The 12,519-nt window shown below is 39.9% G+C and overlaps 1 long non-coding RNA gene across 1 annotated transcript in view; it reads right to left on the bottom strand.

Annotated features, from left to right (window-relative positions):
• Positions 1-1,173: 1,173 nt before the first annotated feature.
• The window catches only part of LOC146809911 (uncharacterized), a 37,911-nt gene continuing 26,565 nt past the window's right edge, over positions 1,174-12,519 (bottom strand). The window contains exons 2-3 of the long non-coding RNA XR_014965594.1: positions 8,650-8,790; positions 1,174-1,616 (exon numbers count right to left, since the gene is read on the bottom strand). This is a non-coding gene — a long non-coding RNA (uncharacterized LOC146809911). The remainder of the gene's footprint in view (positions 1,617-8,649; positions 8,791-12,519) is intronic.

The raw sequence follows: 12,519 nt of genomic DNA, 5'->3' as shown, positions 1-12,519 counted from the left end.
TGGCTAGTGTTAGGGTTGTTATGCTGACTGCTTGTGCTCCCTTAATTTATTGCATTTGGTGAGTTTCAAAAGATTTTTTGTTTGCGATGCGTCACTTTATGAGGCATTTCGATGCACGATGCACTCTAATGTGACACAAAGCTGATTTGTGGCATGTAAATATAGCTTTACAAACTACAAATCAGCTTTGTGCCACATTGGGAGCCGATAAGTAACAACACTTTGCACCATCCTTTTCACTGATGGGTCCAAAGTTTTGACACACCTTGGGACCTTATGACATGGTGCACCATTCCGTAAATATTATATAATGCATCCTTTTCTCATCAAAGTGTTACACCGCAGCAGTGGTACTTAATCATCAACACCAGCACTTTTCAGGAGCACCAGTTAAGGACACATTCATTGACAAGGAGATTAAGTGATTCACCAAGAATCGCACGAATTTGAGCCGACGATGAGATTCAAACCTAGTTTCCCAGCTCTGAAGTTGGCCGCACTGGCCCATATGCAAGTCCTCTCCCCACTTTCATGGTTAGTAGATGGTTCTGTTTTAGGCAGCGCTATTAGGAGAAATGGGCTAGTGCATGTTGCCTCCTCAAGAAAGCCCAGTCACTTATGTTTTTTACAAATTAACCACTGTAAATATGCCTGGTGCATGTGGTGCAGATTGGGGTGTACAAATTCTCCCTACTTCCACGGATAGAGTAAATTCACAGATACACGCACATACACTCATCATACGCTTGGGCCCATTTCACTAACATACACTCAGATTACTCCATTAGCACTGAACCTGTGGAAAGAAACCTTCTAAACACCCTGCATCTACACTCATGGTCGATAAGACCTAATTGACACTGTCTCGAGTCATGATTTAACCAATAATAATCAACAATAATCAAAATAGAGTACTCAATAATTGACAAGAAATAATAACCAACACTGTATTTAAAATTATGATTCTTTATCTAAAATTAGTTCAAATGGAAAGCAATCAAAATAAATCATTATTCTCATAGTTACCTATTCTAGCTAAATGTCATAAATGGTCATCAGGACAGGTCTCTCGATAAAAGTCTCTTAGGTCACCGTCCTCACGGCATCGATCCTCACCAACGCAAGTTCGGAAAGTAGTGGCCTCAGAATCCAAAATGCAACGAACGAACCCTCTCTAAGCTAACAATATTTATAATGAATGAAACAATAGAAGGCAACATAAAATGTTTTCGATATCCGCTGAACCGCTGAGCAAAGCGAGCAGGAAAGGATGTAGCATCGCTACATTTGGAAAAATCGGAAAAATCTCCGCTCAGAAAAAAACACAAAAATAAAAAGACGGAAGACGGAACTAAATCTTGAAATGTTTCTTTTCCATTTTCATATTTCCTCGGAACCAGCATGATGATCATAATGTTCATTGAGGCTCCTTTGTCTTCCAAGGACATTTGGATGTCCGCCCAGAGCTGCTGTCCTCACGGAAAACTTTTAACCAGGCGAAGACTGTGGTCAGATGACTCTCGACCATGTTCAGCAAGGCCTTCTCATCAGAGTTCTCAGCACTCAAATTTAGGCTTTAAACGGTAGCCATTTTTTACTAGGCCAGAACGTATCATCTTAATTAAAAGAGACAAAAACAACGTTACCACAGCATAGTGATTAAACAGTGTTAACCCCACTAATACCCTTATGTGTATGTAATTATCTAGCCTTTGCAACACAAGAAAAGCATTAATACACGACATTTAAAAAAAACGTTTTCGTGCTTTAAAATAAACAGCACTCAGCAACATTTATTAATAAAACATGCACATTATTAATAAACGACACAAATGCTTCCCCACGTGTAGTTTTCTCTTGTTATTTCTTGTTGGTTAATTAGAACACTTACACAAAACAAATAATTAGTAATTATAAATTAATAATTTTAATTTCTTTCGACAATAGACAAACCAGAGCTTTAAAAACCCAATAGATTTTCAACAGAAAACTCTGCTCCAGCAATCCCCCCTTTGGTGATATTATCACCAAATAAACAACCCAAAAAAAATTAGTACAATTTAAGTCCCAATTTTTAGGAGAAACTGGAAATGTCTTTTTTTTCTTTTTGACAACACTAGACACCAGACTCCCTTTCATCATCCCTCTTTGTCTCCAAATAAACACTCTCCCTCAATTCTTCTAATTCTATTTCTTGTGGATCTCTTTTTCTTTTATTTCTCCTTTCAATATTTCTTTTAATTAATTTCTTTTTCCGTCCCCTGTTTTTACAACACAAACACACCAATCTTAGTATCAATAAAGCAACAATTATACAAGTCAAAGGAAACAATATCTTACCTATAATAGTACTACCTATTTTTGCAATAAAATTCTTAACAGCAACTATTTTATTAGCTATTTTAGTCCAAATACTCTCAGCTTTCAGTGGTACTAACTCTTCATGCAATTCAGTAATATTTTTGATATAGACCTTCAAGTCTTTGCTTTCGTCTGGAATGTAAGTGCAACAATGTTGAACTTTCAATATTCCACAGACCCCACCCTCTTTGGCTAATAGAATATCAAGGGCAAGTCGATTTTGCATAGACATGGCACGTACGGCAATCAATTCCGTATTCACCAAAACAAACCCTCCAGCGGTATTTGTCGATAAGCGATCCACCACTGTTGACAGTTTCCGAATTCCATATGCATTCAAAGAAATTCCCACTGCTGGAATTAAAGCTCCAAAAATGTCACCCACTATTTCTGACCAAGTTTCTCTCTTAAAACGTGTTAGTAAATTAATATGTTCTACATCTTCTATTCTATCTATATGAAAAATCTTTGGAAAGAACAGGCCCACATAACACGTGCCATCCCAATGGTCAGGCAACTTGTAATAAGCCTTGTTCCCACAAACATAATACACTCCTGGGAAAACTGGATCCTCTCCTCCTCTAAAACCCCATCCTGTCGCAATGAAGTATGTATCATGACACTCACTAGTCCCAACAAAGTATGTATCATATTGGGATTTCTTTCTTGTAATGCACAGCTTACCCTTCTGTGGTGCATCTAAAGCTAAAGTTGGACTAGCTCCATTTCTCAATTCTTTTCCCATTTCAATGTCCCAAATTGTCTCACTCACTTTGTATTTCCCTGCCTTTTCATGCATGCTCAATCTCCTTTCCTCCACCATGTTTAGGAAAGCTTTCTCCTCTTCTTTCAAACTGCAAGTTAAATTATTCTTAAAAATGTAATCTAATGTTAATTCTTCTTTTTCAATAAAAATCTCACCAAAAATGTTAGCTTCTTTAGCTGGATTCAGCTTTTCATTCATAGGCAATTGCCCAAAAATACTATCTTTGTTAGACATCTCATAATCTATTTTCCCTAGCAAATAAAAAATACTACTCAACACACTACAAGAAATTCCATACGTAGCTGGTAAATGGTGATAAGTAACACCCTCTGAAACGGATACAGGTAATTGCATACAAACATAGCAATCCCTCACTTCCATTGTCTTCACATATTCGTACAACAACTTTGAAAAAACATTGCTAGAAAAATCATTAATTGACCTATCTTTATGCATATAAGTATTACTAATTCTAGTTGGAACTACTTTTTGTGAACTTTTCTCTACATTAGTCTCATTCTCAGTATGTATTTCAAATGTACCTATTGTAACTCTAAATGTAACTAATAAAGCTAAAACACCCCATAGTAGCATTAATAATCCAGTACAGCAACAGCACATTCTACACCATCTTTTCAAAAAGACACATCTACTTTGATTATTCTCTATGTTAGCCATTTTACTACTTTGACCGTGTCTTTTGACTTAGCCTCTACTACTCCATTACTGTATTACTCTTTATTTCTGGATTACTTCAGACAGCTGAATTTCAGACTTTTCTCCTTTTCACTTTTCTCCAAGTGATTTCTTCAGTTCACTCAATTTGGATATTCATCACTTTTCACTCCTTCTTCTTCAGCAACATCAAATTGTATCAGATCATCAACAACATCCTGTGCATCCGACTCTTCTCCAATGTCAGTCAGGATAACTTTTAAGATTCCAACAGATTTTTCCTTTTCCTCAACCACTTTTCTCAAGATCCCCTCCGGATTGTCTCGATTCACTGTTTCTTCTTCTTCTCCTCCTTCAGACAGTGCCACATAAGACCATTCCGGTGATCTGTACTTTCGGTTGGGTTTTCTAATTCTCTTTATCTCCTCAGGTTCTCTTGACTCCTTTTGCTCCTTCCTTTTTATTTCGTTTTGACTCGACACCTCAATCACTTGTTCAGCTTTCGATGTATTTGCTCTTATCAGTCTGTATCTCAGCCTCTTTACTCTGAAGTTAGGCCAAAAATCTCCTCTTACAACTTTTTTCGGTCTTGTTTCTGTATTATTTCTTTCTCCAATCCAAGTTCTCTTTCTCAGAACTCGACCTTCTGATTTTTCATTCTCACTTTCATCCGATTCTGTCTCAAATGCCTCTTGTTCTTCAGCAGTTTTCTTTCGCTCCACAGTCTTTTTCACCACTTTTTGAGACTTCCCTACTTCTTTCCCTCCTCGAGTCTCCGACACGCAATCTTCTTGCTGTCTACTTGTCCCTTCACCTAGCTTATCAGAAATGTTCCCTACACCTCCTCGGGGGTCTTCCGCAATCTGTCCCTCTCTATCTTCTTCTGACCCTACTTCTTCAGGTATAATCTCAAGTGGTTCTTCAATCTCCTCCTCTTCTGATTCAGGAGTAATTTCTGTGGAACTGCTCTTTTCTCTTCTTTTTCCTCCACTGCTTTTTGGAACTTCAGGCTCTCTTACAGAATCTGATCTCCCTTCTGAGACTCTCAATGGTTCTCTTGAAGTCTTTTCTGCTTCTTTTCCTGAACTTTGATTTTTTCTCACTGGTTCTGGGTCTTCATCATCACTGGAATCTGATTCTTCAAAATACTCCTTGCCAGTCCCATCCTTTGGGTTTGGAACTCTCAGAGTATGACTCGCATGTACCCAGTTTTTCACACCAGCACACTTCACTGCAGTTGTCGTAGTCAAAATAACTTGTCTTGGTCTTCCCCACCTTGGAACCAAGCAGTTTCTTCTTCTGTGTACTTTAATCCTCACCCAGTCCCCTGGACTCAGATCATGAGCTTGCTTCTTCTCAAGTGTGGTGGCTTCTTCTCCAACCTGGTGAAACACAGAATGAACTGCGTCAGCCAGGCCTTTACAGTAATCCAAAATCATGTCATCAGTTATTGTCATCAACTTATTGACAGGCACATATGCATGTCGCATTGCGCGTCCCATCAAGATTTCGTGCGGACTTAAACCAGTAGTTCTATCTGGAGTAGATCTAATAGTCATTAGCACTAGAGGCAAGACATCAGGCCATTTCATTCCAGTGGCTAAACACATCTTACCAATCCTGTTCTTGATTGTGCCATTTATCTGCTCAACCACACCAGAAGCCTCTGGCCTGTATGCACAATGTAGCTTTTGCTGTATGCCCAATGCTTCACAAATCAAACTCATGAGCTCATTATAGAAGTGTCCACCTCTATCAGACTCAATCGTTACTGGAAACCCGTACCTAGGAATCAATTCTCTTAACAGTAACTTTGCCACTGTTATTCCATCATTTCTCCTAGTCGGATAGGCCTCCACCCATCTTGAGAACAAACAAACTACCACTAGAACATACCTCAGTCTGTTCACTTGGGGCATTTCAATGAAATCTACCTGCATTCTCGTGAAAGGACCACCTTCTCTACCTATTGTTCCCAGACTCACCACTGTCTTTTTCCCAGTGTTAAATTGCTGGCAAATCAAACATCTCTGACAGATGCTCTCTGCAATTGTCCTGAATTTTGCATTGTACCAAGTCTGTTTAAAAGACCTGATCATCGCATCCCTTCCCAAATGTCCCTGGCCATGATACATCCTTGCCATTGTCGACAACATGGAATTAGGCATGACTGGTCTGCCATCTCTATAGACCCAAACATGGTCTGTTTCTCTTGGGGCACAACCTGCCTTCATCCAGTCTTTCTTTTCTTCCTTTCCTGCCTCATCCTGCAACTGTTTCACTTCATCCCACGTTTCTAGGACATTAGTAAACATCACAGAACACAAAGACATTTCTCCTTCTCGTTCCCTATTAATCGAGTGATTGTTCTTAGCACAATATTGTGCAATGTCGTTAGCAAATCTGTTGCCAACAGTCACAAAATTATCTCCTTGTCCATGAGCAGCACATTTTACAACTGCTAATTCTTTAGGCAGCTGTATCGCCTCAAGCAATTTCCCAATCACTTCAGCATTCTTTATTGGAGTCCCACTCGACGTCAAGAAACCTCTCTGTAGCCAAAGTTGGCCAAAATCATGCACAACTCCAAATCCATACTGACTATCAGTCATCACAGTCACTCTCAGATCTTTCCCAATTTCACAAGCTTTCGTCAATGCCACCAATTCTGCAACTTGTGCAGATTTCACTCCTTTCAATGATGATGCTTCCATCACTTCTGAAACCTTGCACACTGCATATGCTGCACTCAGCACACCCTCATCATTCCTCAGGCATGATCCATCTACAAACAGCACATGATCACTCTCAAGTAAGGGAAGATCCCTTATGTCTGGTCTCGGTTTTGTACAGTAATCCAGCACATCCAAACAATTGTGATCATCTTCTGTCTTCGCACCCACATTTTCAATATCCGGCAACAATGTCGCTGGATTCACATTCACACATCTCTCCAGAGTCACATTTGATGCTCCCAGAATGACTTTCTCATATTTAGTCAGCCGACTATGTGACATGTATTGAGTTCTGCTTCTTGTCAAAAGAATTGCCACATTATGAGGTACGAATACCCTTACAGGATATCCCATTATGATTCCCTCACTCTGTTCCAGACTTATGCATGTTGCAGCCACAGATTTCAGACAACCTGGTAAACCCACAGCTACAGGGTCAAGTGTCGATGAGAAGTACTCAATGGGCCTTCTCAGTAATCCATGCTTCTGGATTAACACTGAAAGTGCACATCCATTTCTCTCACTGCAGTACAATTCAAACTCTTTCTCATAGTCTGGCATACCCAAAGCAGGGGCTTCACACATTCTGCTCTTCAGCTCCTCAAATGCTGCCATTTGTTCCCCATCTAGTTCCAATGGATCTGTCATCTCACTTTTTGTCAGCTTAATCAGTGGCTTTGCTATCAGCGAGAAATTAATTATCCACTGACGACAATAACCCACCATTCCCAGGAACATTCTCACTTCCCTCTGGGTCTTTGGGGCTTTCATTTCTCTGATAATTCTAATCCTGTCATTAGTCACTTTTCTCAGACCTTTTTCAATATTGTGTCAAAGATAATGCACCTCTTTTTTGCAAAATTGCAATTTAGCTGGAGATACCTTTAACCCTCCATCTGCCAGATGATTCAGTAAAGCTATGGTATCTACTTCACAAGCTTCACGTGTCTTTGATGCCACAAGTAAGTCATCAATATATTGCACTAGTACTGAGTTTTCAGGCATGATCAAACTCTCCAATGACTTTTTCAATAACTGATTGAATATCGAAGGACTCTCCGTATACCCCTGTGGGATACGACACCATGCTAAAATACGCTGGCCAAACCTAAATGCAAAAATCGGCTGGCTGTCATGATGCAATGGAATTGAAAAGAAAGCATGACACAAATCAATCACTGTGTACCACTCAGCATCATGTGGAATCTGATACAAAATCACTGACGGATTTGGCACAATAGGACAACATGCCACAACAATTTGATTAACTTTTCTCAAATCCTGTACAATCCTGAACTTCCCATTAGGTTTCTTTAGCCCCATTATCGGTGAGTTACACGGGCTACTCAATAATTCTCTCAAAACTCCTTGCTGAATCATTTTCTTAATTATAGGAGTTATTCCTTCAATTATTTCTGGTGTCATTTTGTACTGAGTAATGTTAGGATAAGTAATTCCTTCTTTCACTGCAATTTTCACAGGATCTACATTATTCATCAATCCCACATCCTCTCCAGTAAAATCCCAAACTGTCCTTTTCACTGTGTCTCTCAGCTCTTGAGGCAAATCCTCCGGATCAAACACAGCATATGCACCAATTAACTCACTCTCTCTATTTTCTAGAGTCATTCGGTACAAAACATCCTCATCTGGTGTTTCGAAAGCTATTCCATCCGGTGTACAAAAAATTGTACAATTCATCTTACAAAGTAGATCCCTACCTAACAGGTTCACTGGACTAGTGTCACAGACAATAAATCTGTGCATGTCTGAAAATTTCCCTATTTGTACTCTTACTGGTTCAGTAAGACGTGTCTTGATTTGTGTATTGGCTACACCAACTACTTGGATTGCTTCATCCGAGAGAGGAAGATTTTTAATATCTGTTGACCTGACAGTTGATCTTGTTGCACCTGTGTCTACTAAAAAAGTAACACCTTCTTCATTTATTTTTCCATCCACAAATGGTCCTGCCTGGTCTATTTCTAGAGTTGCAGCAAGTATGCACTCTTCCTCCTCTCTTCGGCACCGTCAATAATCACCTTCAGACTTACTCCCTTCATTCTTTAACAAGTACTGCTGTACCTGGTTAGAACGCCTTGGTTTGTTTACCTGCTCATCATTGTAGAATCCCGAATCCTTATTATACTTTTGTGATCCTCTATTCTGCGGCAAGGGCGGTTTTGGCTCTTGACTCTGCTGTTTCACAACAGAAGTTTGTTGCTGCTGTCGATTATTCCCTTCGTTCTGCACCTGTTGATTTAAGGATTTACTCTCATTATTCGCTAATGGTGGATTGGTACATTCAGATCTCCAATGTCCCAGTTGGCCACAGTTGTGACACGGGAACTTTTTTTTGGCTTCCTCAAGATTCCCTTTTCCTTTCCCTGCATATCTAGGTCTATTCCCTGGATTATTTCCTGCATTATTCGCCTGTTCCACCAACTGTGCTTCCTGTCTTTCCGCAACTTTCACTTGTGCCCACATTGCTTTCTCTTTCAGCTTTCTCTGTTTTGCTTCAATTTCATCACTGAAGTATTTTGCATGTCTCAAAATCTCATCTATTTTCTTACTCTGCCAGTCCACTGTATGCTCACGAATTCTCTCACTAATCTCAGGTCTCAGGCCATATACAAATCTGTATACAAAGTGACTCAAATCCTTGTCACCCAGGTGTTCATCCCCACTGAATTGTTTAAAAGCCAGTATCAGCCTCTCATAAAAAGCATGAACCGATTATTTTGCTTCCTGATGTGTTCGATCTATTTTAACCCAGTCTGTCTCTTTTGGAGGTACTTTATTTTTCAGGTATACGATCACCTGCTCATACTTTCTCATTACCTCTGGATCTGGTGCTCCTGTTCTTTGATCTCTTGGATATTCCTCAGTAGGCCAACTTACAACTATTTTACACTCAGCCCACAAGTCTGCTGGAACAATTATATCAAACCGACTATTCAGGTCAATCCACAGCACTTTTGACAATTTCACAAACCTGTCTACCTGCCTATACCACTCGACGGGCTTTTCTCTCAGTCGAGGGAAATCATTCGTAAATGATAAAATATCCTGTCTGGTCCATGGAACATGTACATATCCTCCTCCAGGTATTTCTCTCATAGGATAAGCCTCCTCAGTTTTCTCTTTTTCTCTCACAGGAAATGCTGAATAAGTCTTATTCCCTGATTCTTCTCTTTTCTTGTACCACCTATCCTTCCACTTCTCAACATCACCCCATTTTCACAATAAAGCGATCATCTCTTTAATCTGTCCTGTTCTACCAGCACCATTCATATTTTCAATGTCTTTATCTGTGAAATCCATCCTGTAAGACTTCTGCAAAGCTTTCACTTTATCAATGTCAACTCCATGCTCATTCGCTATTGCTCTTAATCTGTCATGTGTATTTTTAGTTCTCCAGGTGATATTTTTACACATAAATAACAATTCACCATCATGATGATTTTTTAGAATTTCTGTAGGAACTGTCCCTGCAACAAGCTCTTCTAATTCTACACGTAACCTAGCCACATCAATTGCCTGTGAATCTTTATCCCTCTTTTGAAGAACTTTCATCCATTCATTCAAATCCTCAGCTGTTATTTCAGTAGATTTTCTCACTGGAACCACTTTCTTCTGCGGTTCTAAAATCGGCATCCCTGAACAACTAGCTTCACCAGCATCCAATCCTGAATTAGACTGTATCTCTAATCCTTCACTACATGTCTCATGTCTGGATTTTGCTGTCCTTTTTCCTGAATCTTCTGAAGGACCAACCAAACTTGTCAATCTATTCCCAACATATGGAATCACCAAACCATTCTCACCTGTCCTCTGCTTATCAAAAACAGGCATAATCGGACCTATGGTTACGGGCAACGTAACAGCGTCTAGATTCTTTGTCAGCTCTTTAATCTTTTCAGTCAACTCCGACGCAGTTCTGGCTAATTCTCTCGTATTCTCGCCACTGCTTCTATTCTCTCTTTCCCTGAAAGGATTACCACTTCTTAACTCAGGTGTCACATTTTCTGTCTCAATGATACGCAATGTATCTCTTATCGGAGAAACAACTGGTGTGCTCTCTTCTGGTTCTGGTCTATATGGAGGTGGTCTTTTGTAAATCATGTCATTCAAGACTTCATCCTCATACTCATTAACTCCATATCTTCTCACTTCTGCCTCAGGAACCCTTTCTGTACCCTTCTCTTCAATTGTTCTCATAGGGTATAATCCCTCTGACATACTAGCATCTCGCCATCTCTTCATTCGATCATGATGAGTTTCACGATCATGTCTCCTCCCAAACATGTACCTATAATTTCCCCCAGACCTCTGTTTTTCTCGCTCATGTACTTCCTCTTCCCATTCCACTAAAGCCTCAAACTGTGTCGGCCTTGGTCTTGGGTCAAGACACAACATCTTTTCCCGCAAATTTTTCAACACGGCCAAATTAAATGAACCATGTTCTGGAAATGCTAGAACACCATCCTCCTTTGTATACCTAACCCAATTCTCCAACCATATACAGGTATGATACCCATATCTCGCAGCCATGAAGGATGCAGGCATTTTCGATGGAGGTAACAATTCACCTTCTCTCGTTTTAACATCTTTATCCTTGTCGAACCAATTTTTAATCTTTCTGAACAAGGATTTTTTCTTTTTCTCCTCTTGGTAATACATTTTAGCTTTTACCAAACTTTTCTAATCCCTTCCGTAATACAACTCAATAGTACGATGTTTTATCCAATAACAGCGCGACTCACACTAACGCACCAATCCTGGAGCGTCTACGTCACTAGAGTACAAGGTGACTCTTTCCAATCCTTGCGCGGCTCACACCAACGCACCAATCTCAGCGCGAGCACTGTTCTGATCTAATATCCAATCAGAGCGCGGTCTGTTTGACGTCAGCAGTCGCTGCAGTCTCTCCTGCTCCTGTCTCCTGTCAGTCGTCTACCCCTCCTTTACAAAACTTCTCAGTAGACTTCGTGTCAGATTCTACAAAATCTATTAGTTACAACATATAAACATCTCCATTGTCTGCTTCGCTAACCAAAGAATAGTAAAGAAAATCTATTTCACAAGAATCCCGTTGACACAGTAGCATGCATTCATTAACTGTTTCCTCTAGGACTGCTCCAAAGAGTTTTACAATTAACTAAACATATGAGCATTCACGCACATTCATACAAGAAAATGTAGTACATACACACAGAATCCTGCTTTTCCCGAGAACAGCGAGCAATCTGCTCCACTACAGAATTATAACATACGTTAACCAAGCAGTGTTTACCTCTGCCCAGTCCTTCAAACAAGCTCAGAGAATACCTATTACTCCTCCCGCAATAAGCTTTAACGGTGAACCTTACGGATCCCTGGGACTTAAGACCAGAGTTTCACAGATAACCTTCGCTACCATACACACTCCTTTTATACCAGAAATATTTCTAATAGTAACACACAACGATGTCACTAATTCCGAACACAGACAATGTGACGCGCAACTTCAATTGTCACACGTTTTTCTCCTGCATACATACAGGACCAACAATCCCGTCTTTCCCGAGAGCAGCATATACTTCCCTCTGCCCTACTACGGAACTGCTACCAGCTCCCAAATTCCAGAAGCACTACATAAAACTCAGCATGACGACTCCAACATATAGTATTAGTACATATACCAACTTCAATCAATAATCAATAAATCAAAAGCCAATGTACAAGCAATCTAATCAGATCAAGACAATCATCAATAACCATCAAATTCTGCTACCAGGAAATTGGTGCAGATTGGGGTGTACAAATTCTCCCTACTTCCACAGATAGAGTAAATTCACAGATACACGCACATACACTCATCATACGCTTGGGCCCATTTCACTAACATACACTCAGATTACTCCATTAGCACTGAACCTGTGGAAAGAAACCTTCTAAACACCCTGCATCTACACTCATGGTCGATAAGACCTAATTGAC

This window comes from Triturus cristatus, chromosome 7, assembly GCF_964204655.1.
Source record: "Triturus cristatus chromosome 7, aTriCri1.1, whole genome shotgun sequence".
In the NCBI taxonomy this organism is placed as follows: domain Eukaryota; kingdom Metazoa; phylum Chordata; class Amphibia; order Caudata; family Salamandridae; genus Triturus; species Triturus cristatus.
Note: the sequence above shows the minus strand (reverse complement) of the source record. Positions and strands in the feature narration are given on the sequence as shown.